The sequence below is a fragment of the Saccostrea cucullata genome, unplaced genomic scaffold (genome assembly GCF_032062105.1).
Source record: "Saccostrea cucullata isolate Sc308-1 unplaced genomic scaffold, CSIRO_AGI_Scuc_v1 ctg2962, whole genome shotgun sequence".
NCBI lineage: Eukaryota > Metazoa > Mollusca > Bivalvia > Ostreida > Ostreidae > Saccostrea > Saccostrea cuccullata.
The window spans coordinates 65,092-74,664 of record NW_026937534.1 but is presented as its reverse complement, the minus strand read 5'-3'; the positions used below and the strand labels follow the sequence as shown (position 1 = coordinate 74,664).

Sequence of the window (9,573 nt, the reverse complement as noted above, 5' to 3'; positions counted from 1 at the left end):
CTACCGTTTTGGACAATTCCTTGCTCTGTTACAGACATGCTACTCTCAGTGCTCCGCCCCATTCGACCCCAAGACTTTGATCGTTAGTAATTATGAAAATTCCTCACTTCCAGGATTTAACCTTTTGAGAAATGCTGACATTGCAATGTGCATGATGATTTGTTTCAAGTTTAAGTTGTGTCGGTCAGTGGATTGGATACAAGAAGAAATGATATGTCGGCTAAACTCAAGATTTATCATCAAGATTGACAACAGTCTAAAAACTAAAAGCCCAACATTTCATTTCGAACGGGAGGATTTTCCGGTGGTAAGAAAATATCTTGTCAAATTTCCATTAAAATTAATTTAATTACATATAAAACGAATTGAATCAGAAGTCTAGATCTGGATTGATTTAACTTTAGCACTTGGCTGGCACTTGCTTAAACAACATCTGTACTGAAGATGAAATTTGTATTGGTGGTAAATGTGTACAGGTTTTAAAAGGTAAGATATAACTTCTATTATATTGTAGAAAGTGTCTTTTAAATTTGATAGGCCTAACAATATCTATCGAAAACATACTTTTGAAAACTTTCCTTTTCAGATCTTGTAAAGCAATTCTTTATATAGATTTAGTACCACAAAATACATAGTCGTCTAGGATAGCATGCAAATTTGTTTCGGTCGGACGTTGATAAATGAAAATCAAGATTAGGGTCTAATAGCCCCCCCCCCTATTAAATATAAAATTTTAAAAAATCACATTTTTTAAAAATTATAATGTATCTAGACACTGCATACTGTTTTTTTATCTCATAAGAAAAATTCAGCTCCATTCTCGTGTTAAAATACCCAAATCGGGAGATTCGGGTAGTATTTTGTTTATTAAACATGACGTGATCATGACTTTACCTAAAATGAAATACTGTTACGACACCCACAATAAATGTCTTAAACGCGATATGAATAGTGACTGATTGAGAAGTTTGAGAGCACTGTACTATCGATATATGCCATGTATATTTGAAATTGTTTTGACAGTTTAATATGAGAGAAACACGTCTAACTGAATAAATGTAATAAAATATTATCTCGCAAATCTCGCTTGAAAGTATTACACTGCGGCCGAAATAGCGTTGCCTTGAGTGATGACACTATTGGATTTGACAATTGAACAATTTGAATCACGGATTGCATTCTATAAAACAAGCGTTTTAATTGGTTGATTAGGACCTGCCCACTCTCGTGCTTCGTAAGTTGGAAAGCGTCCAACAGCCTTGTGATGGTCGAAAACCGAAGGTGACTTTTTGAACAAAAAAAAAAACAAAGACTAACTATGAAATCACTTTATAGCATGTGATATATCCCTATCGCAGACTGTACATGTATATCGTTTGATAACAAACACTAATTTCATTTTATTCTACATGTAATTCTGCCGATTTTCTATTCACGGCATTTTCAATTTTCGGTTGTGCAAAACGCGTACGTGCGTAGAAAGCATATCCAGGTAATACCGGAGCACCCATTGAAAAAAATATAAATTCATATATGGTAAAACATCGGACTTAATTAAAAGTTTACTGTTTTGTTGTCACGAGTATCAAAACTATCATGTTTCAAATGTGTGTGTGCTACCGCATACCTATTTCACCATTGCCGTCATGGCGGTATTTAAACTTGCGATCTGGAAAAAAACGAAATCCTTGTGCAGTGCACTTTTTACTGTAATGGCGAATTATATGTTTATATAATTTATACTATAAAAAATTAATATTACTTTTATATACCAAAACTAAGTACGTTTAATTTTATTGATCATGTTGATGTACTGAAGAAAAAACGGCCGTGTTTTTCAATCGCTAAAATATACCCCCTGGCCCTGGTGACGTGTATCATTTTAAGGCCAGTCTTGGGACAGATATTATTTGAAGATCATTACAGGTTACCCACACTTACAATAATTTAATAAGATTTTGCATAGGGGGTCCTCAGAATACTTCGCTCAGTAAAAGGAGGCCTACCACTTGTTTACAAGTTTTCTACAGCTGTTCTATCTTGGAAACATTCCATGAGAAAGTGGGTGGGCTCATAAAAAAGCACCAATCAGATTCTTTGTTGTATTGTATAGTTTGAATACAGCCGAAATGAATTGTAAAACTGTTGAATCCAATTGTGTCGTCGCCCAACGCAATGCTGATAAAGTCCAAGTGTATACTTTTGAGCGAGATTTGCGATAACTACTTTCAACATATCATCCAATTAAACCCAAAGACTAAATGTTTTGGAAAAGAAATAAATGTTCTAGTAAATGAACAGACAGATAACATTTATTATGTAATGTTTATATTAAACCAGTCCTTACGATTTTTGTACACACACACAGAGAGAGAGAGAGAGAGAGAGAGAGAGAGAGAGAGAGAGAGAGAGAGAGAGAATCTGTTACAATTGTATATGCTTGTACGAGGGTTGTTTGAAAAGTTCTACTGATTAATCCAGATGATGTTTATGATTATTTTAAAATATCACATGTATTCAAAACATCTCCAGATTTTACAAATGCAAAAATCGGATCGCGGAGCAAGTCAAAATTAAGTAAGTTACAAACAACAGACTAAAAATGAAAGATATGGGCACACAAGAGTTGCTGATACTTTGCAAGCAGAGTTAAGCAATAAAAGAAGTTAAAACCTTACCAAAGAAAATTATACCACGAGGGCCATTCTTAATTTTTTTCCTCGACACCGGAATAAAAGCTCGAACCTGTTATTATGTATATTGCAAATCATAGGTTTTTTAAAACCGGATTCTAAATTCTTAATCACAAAAGGGTCCAGTCTTGTCTACAACTATATTTCAAGTTAAAGCCTACACCTTGTATTTCTTACAAATATACAGCGACCATTGCTCCCAAACTTTCAATTGCAAAAAAAAACTTTACATGGCCTGGATACTGAGTTTCTTGACCATTAAGTTCATTAAACATCAACCTCCATCGTGTTCATGTTCTTCTTCACCCTATAACTATAGCCCTGCTGCACATGTTTATACAGGTGTCATATATTTAATAATGAGGACCTTTGATCACTTATTTTAAAAAGTCATAAATATACGGAACCCCGATCCCTCAAATTGTGTCGGAATTTCATAAATATCATAGCTTCTGGTGACCAGTACGCCAGACGATGGGCCAGATATATATATATATAAAAAGACGTTCACACCCTGTCAAAGTTGATTAAATGTATCAGATGCATGTTAAAGTCGCGTATTAAACAACTGAGGGGCAATATGAAAACCATCAATCCTTCTTTATTCAATAATCCAGAAAGGAAAAAAAGAATTAGATAGATTTCATGATCATTACGTACTGGTCACTGCCGACAAAGCAGGTAACAACATTGTTTTCGTTTGTAAGACTCATTAATGTATAAATTGTATTTTAGAAAAACTTGTATTTAATTCTACAAACGGTAATCCTACTTATACTCATACTTCCCTTTCTAAGTAAGAAATTCTTCGAAATCATATGTCAGTTTAAAATATTTTTGATATTCAACAGAGCTAAAATGAATTTGAACTACCCTATATATATATATATATATATATATATATATATATATGTATATATATAAAGCACTAAAAATGACCAACGACACGAACAATTAAACTTGTCAAACTTTCGGGACGCCCTGTCCCTTCCTCGGGACAAAGAAAAAAGTTAAAAAGTCATAAGAACAAAGGAAAAAGAGAAACAAAAACAACTAGCACTACCACTAAACTACTAAACACTAGATATTTACATACTTAATTACATGTTGAGTTGGAAATTTTAAAGAACACTAATAACGAAAGAAATTCGGACCGCTATGAAATGCGTCCGGTCTATCGGGTATACTCGGGTGAAGTGCGATTTACATAATTGAACGAATTAATTATGCTTATTAATTACGACAATCAGTAAATCGTACGTTATTTCATTCTCTCAAAATGGCGTAACTTTACTTAATAAAGAATAATGAAAGAAGAATCATAAAGTAGGGATATTTAAACATATGAATTGTGATCAATTATAAATTTTGAAATATTTAAGGACTTATTATCGGGAAAAAATAATTAACAAAGGCGTAAGCAATACTTAGTTATGTGGTTGTTCGAGTTCGAGAGTTGGTGGCACAAATTAACTGTAGAGTTTACACTAAATTGAGAGAATAATTTTGTTTAGTATGATCAGGAATTGGGTCTAATTTACGTTCATTCTGGTGAAGTCATTCAATTTGTTAATACCATTTGGGCGGAATGACTTAAATCTGTGCATCCAGAACTTTTCTTTGCTTTTCCTCTGAGCATCTGTCCATCTTGGGTTATGGTCAATCACCACTACTGTCATGTCCTCCCATTTGTGACCCTCAAGGTTGAAATGTTCCCTAACGGGTTCATTGAGTTTTTTGGTCCTAATGGTCGAACGGTGGTTATTGACTCTCCTACGGAGATCTCCTGTTTCACCAACATACTGTTTGGAGCAAACTTTGCAAGTGATGAGATAAATGCAGTTGTCAGTATGACAGGACAAATTCCCTAGTATTTTGTAGCTGCGGCCTGTAACAGGGCTGTTAAAACTGTCTGTGCCAGTGCTGTGCTTACAAAGAAGACACCTCCTGTCAGAGCAAGTTTTAAAGCCCCCGTTAGGTAATGGGTTTTCCAGTCTGGTTCTTACTACCATGTCCTTTAGATTCCTAAAAAAACTGTAAATTGTAAAAATTTCATAGTATATATATATATATATATATATATATATATATATATATATATATATATATATATATATATATATATATATATATATATATATATATATATATATACACTTAGTATATATTACACACTTAGTAATAAATACAGGTTTTTTGCATATGCGATATGGCTGACGTCACAATAGTCGTATCAGCCTTGCAGGGCTGATATGGATTTGCAGGGCTGATAACCTATATCAGCCCCGCAAATCCATATCAGCCCTGCAGGGCTGATACTGCTATTGTGACGTCAATATCACACCCTTAGTAAATTAAACCACAAAAACAGTACTTGTGATCATACAAGTTTTTGGTGGGTTCATATTCTCGTAATTTTAATTTTTGAAAATAAGGTTTATCTTAATTTACAAATACATGTAATAGATTATTTTCAAACTAGGATCGAGTGCATTGAAATAGAAGTATAGAAACAAACGCAAATTGTATGAGACAATAGACCATGTACATGTATGTAAGAAGTCCGTGCATGATTATTTACTTATTTTCTTCTCAACTTAATGTGTTCTGTATTTTATTACTAAGTATGTAATAAATATAATAAAACATACCTTTTTCCACAGCACATCCTGTATCAGCCCTCGACGAATATCAGCCCTCGGGCCATCGGCCCTCTGGCAGATATTGGTGTCTCGGGCTGATACAGGATGTGATATGGAAAAGTGTATGTATTATTCTCTATATATCAAGAGCAAGAGCATATTCTACGTATAAACAATTTCTAAAACGATGTATTTTTGACAGACAAGTTAATGAAACAATAGTATCACCCGTCTTCTTTAAGGTCATTTTTTCGTAAGTTCTATGGTAGATACAATGATCTTGTCAGCAAATACAATTTATCATTGAGACAAATGCTGACTGTCTATCTTCATACTTACTGTTAATCAATAATTTATATACTGAATTGACGACGGATTTTTCCGTAATTTCCCGATCATGACAAAGAGCACACGGCGGCTGTGACTGGTCCGTAGGGGTGCGCACTTCTCCATGGCATCTGATCCCACCTCTGATGTTTCCGAGGTCCGTATTTGATCTGTCGTGAAGTCACTTCTGAAAAACAAATAATTAGCTAAATTCAAATGAAGAGCAAACCGGAGTAGTTTTTTTTCATTATTAGAAGTATTATTATGTAAGTAACAATACATCTTTTAAAAATTTAGAAAATAATTGAATGTAATCCACACTCATTTTTTTTTTATAAATATGTATTCACATTTATCAGAATAAGAGAAAATCAGATATTTTCAGATTTTTTTAAAAGGAAGTTTAGTTACAAAGGCTAAAATATTGGACGTGTACAGGTATAAGTACATTGTGAAAAAAAAATGCTCGGGTTTGTTTATCATAATGAGATATACGCGATAAATTAAATTTTTAGAAGGTTGATTTCACCATTGCAAATAGCGATATTGTAATAGGATTTTTTTTGTGTGTGACCTGATTAAAATTACTTTATAAACTTCTGAATTTTGGTATCTTTTAAAGAAAAAGACATTGGGTAAATAATTTGAATAAAGTTGAAACAATTAATGGACAATAATTTTTTCAGGATTATGGGCTTTGAGATAGAATACTGTTCCTTATCTCTATATCCTTCTTCAAGAAGAAAAACAAATATATCTTCTTTTTTGCGATTAGAATTGGACAAAACGGCTTTACAAAATAAAAGGTCAAGTATTAGAAAAAAGATTTGATGAGTTGATATTGGATTATATTCAGTGTGTGAAATGTATTGGGATAATATTTTGTAGAAATTCTTGACGCTACGTGTTGACGTACGTTACATTGCTGTTATGTATGCTCCGCGTGTATAAAAAATGTTGATTTTAAAATGAAGTAAATTTATTTCTGATAAATCGAATGGAAATAAAACTTCACACATAAACAAAACAAATATTTTTACACATCATATTGTGGTTATTTTAAGTTTTAGTTAGTAATGTAGCGAAGATTGACATCGTTTACGAACTATTCGAACAACCCTCGTATATATGTGAAACTGGATATATGATGTATACATCTCAACGCACTTTTTAAGCTCACATGGTTTTTTGCACAATTTATGGTCACATTGTTGTAATGAAAATTACCATTTTCGAACTGTGGTACAATGACATAGCCCTCCGTTATAATACATAATAATGTCAAGAATAAATGTCTTTCAGAATTATTATCTTAAGTTTCCAAAGTTAATGTTTATAAAAAAATTATAAATAAATGGAATAATGTTTTTACTATACGAATCTACCATAGGTTTTTTACAAATTGTGTAAAACGAGCTTTCCTTGAAACCATGTACTTGAATTTTTTAAAGTTAATTCTTCAAGGTGAGTGTTTTTTTTTAAATCTATGCTCATTTACCATACACCTCTTGGTTTTGTCGAAATGTATTGCCGAAAAGGGATAACATTGCAGAAGGAAACCACACTAAAGGGCAGGATAATGAAGTATTGTTTTTTTTTGTATAGTAAATCCCTTCTATGATAAGGAAAATTCTTCTGCATTTACGACTTTAAGAATTAAAATTTTGCAGTGGGATAAATATCTCATGATTTTAGATTTTAGAAGTTGACTCTAAAAAATCCAACCTTAACATAGAAAGCAGTCAAACAGATGAAAAATACTATAACCACCCCAATTTAAAGAGTCAACATATACAGAAAATATCATTTACAGTAGCTGTACTGTGCCCATGTTTACGTTTCTGCAAACAGCTATTGCTTTCAAAGGAAAACGGATAAAAAGACAGCTGCAATTGGCAAGATCCCACATAAATTCAAAAGAGAATAGTTATTATTTTCCAGCCATGGATTTATCAAGTTTAACCAATTGAATTGTGTTAATTATGTTTCAGTTAATGAAATAAAACTCAAATTATGTAAACAAATACTTTTAAGTGTATTTGTATTTTGTTGTCTCGATACATAATATATAACATAGTTACAATGTGTCCTTAATGTGTGTGAAAAACCATCTAAGCTTAGAAAGTGGGTTGAGCTGTATATATATGTAATTATGTATATTCAAAATATACATCATCATGAATTTTTTTTCGATTTTATCTGTGGCATTGCCTTTTAGGCTGTTCAGTTTGTTCTTAAACTAGCAGTCCTTATTTTTAAACATGCGGATTTGTTTATTTTTATTAGAGATGGCAAGTTTAATCGAGATTCATTTTGAAATTTACAGAAAATTCTTAATTGTTCAACCATTAATTTATTTAGTCTTACATAGGGGTCATAATTGGAAAATGATATCTCAGCTGATTTTCAGAATTTCTCGAGTGATAATTGCTCCTTTTGTCTACGGTAAAATCATCTTTAATTTGTAATTAGTTTAAGAATGTACTGAATTTCAAGTATATTTACAAAATTAACGGGAATCTATTTCGTCTTTTGAACTTTAACAGCATCTTTTGGTCGTATTTGTGGTTCAGGGGAGCTGAGGGGGTATCCTTCTTTTCAATTCTAAATTTCATAAATATGGTTTACCAACCAATCAGGACTCGAATATATTGTTGTTTGCAAGTACTTTTGAATTTTCCCCTTCACTGCTATTAGTATTTGGACATTGAATCATTGTTTTTGGCAAAATATAGCATCATATCTGCAACTGTGTGTGCAAACAAATTGCATAACACGCGTTTGCGATTTGTGTTAACTCTGCACTTGATTTGTACCGATTAAATGGACCTATGAGATTGAATTATGTTCGTTATTCCCATATATTACATATTTCAAATAGATAAAATATACAAGGATTGTTCAGAGATTTTGAAAAGAGACCCCAGTAAAAGAGGACAAAATGGAGTTTACGTAATTTACCCTGACATCCGGAGAGAGGTCTTCTGTGACATGACGACAGATGGAGGAGGATGGACGGTGAGTAATGTTTTTATCGTCAATGTTATTCATCGACAACACCTGGAGAGAGGCTTTCTGTGACATGAAATCAGATGGAGGCAGATTGACGGTGAGTAGTGTGTTTTATTGTCAATGTTATACGTCGACGTCACCTTCAAAGAGGTTTACTGTGATATGACGATAGTTCGAGGGGTGGACGGTGAGTAGTGTGTTTTATTGTTAATTTTATACATCAACAACACCTGGAGAGAGGGTTACTGTGACATTTTTATGTTAATGCATGATGTTGATCCAAACTGTCCCTTGAATTGATTTAATTTAATTTACATTTTTTAATTGTAATACATTACATTTAATAAACCAAAATATACAACATAAACTGCAAAATTGTCAGTGTTCAGCTGGGCGGTTGTCCTTCATATGGATACAATTGGTCTCCGGACTGATTTCAAATAATCCTTTCTCCTGTCCTACTGCCCTGGAGGTCTACACACACATACATACACAAGAAAAAGGCATACGTCTTGCGCTCAAGACTCTAGATGTGACCGTGTGATGTACAAAAACATCTACACAGACAGTGAGGACATATACTTTACACATTGTAAGTTAAAACTCTGCAGACACAAGTACATATAGCGTGAAAATAGCATTAAGATGCTTTACGACAATACCATATCTTTTACTTGACACTTTGTTACAATTATTACGGAACAAAAGACATACTAAAGGACACGAACGAGACACCGTACAATCATTACTCGTACGCTTTTGACTAACTGTATATAAAAGTAACGTACTAAGAAATATAAAAAAAATAATGATTCGCAAATCGTAAAACAGTTAAAGCTGACCAAGTTGAGAAATTCCGAAACTGGTTCTTTTAAGATATTTTTTCAGCATTTTTATTT

At 32.8% G+C, this 9,573-nt stretch overlaps 1 pseudogene; it reads left to right on the top strand.

Moving 5' to 3' along the window:
- Window positions 1–8,653: 8,653 nt before the first annotated feature.
- LOC134248340 (ryncolin-2-like) overlaps window positions 8,654–9,573 on the top strand; it is a 45,219-nt pseudogene continuing 44,299 nt past the window's right edge.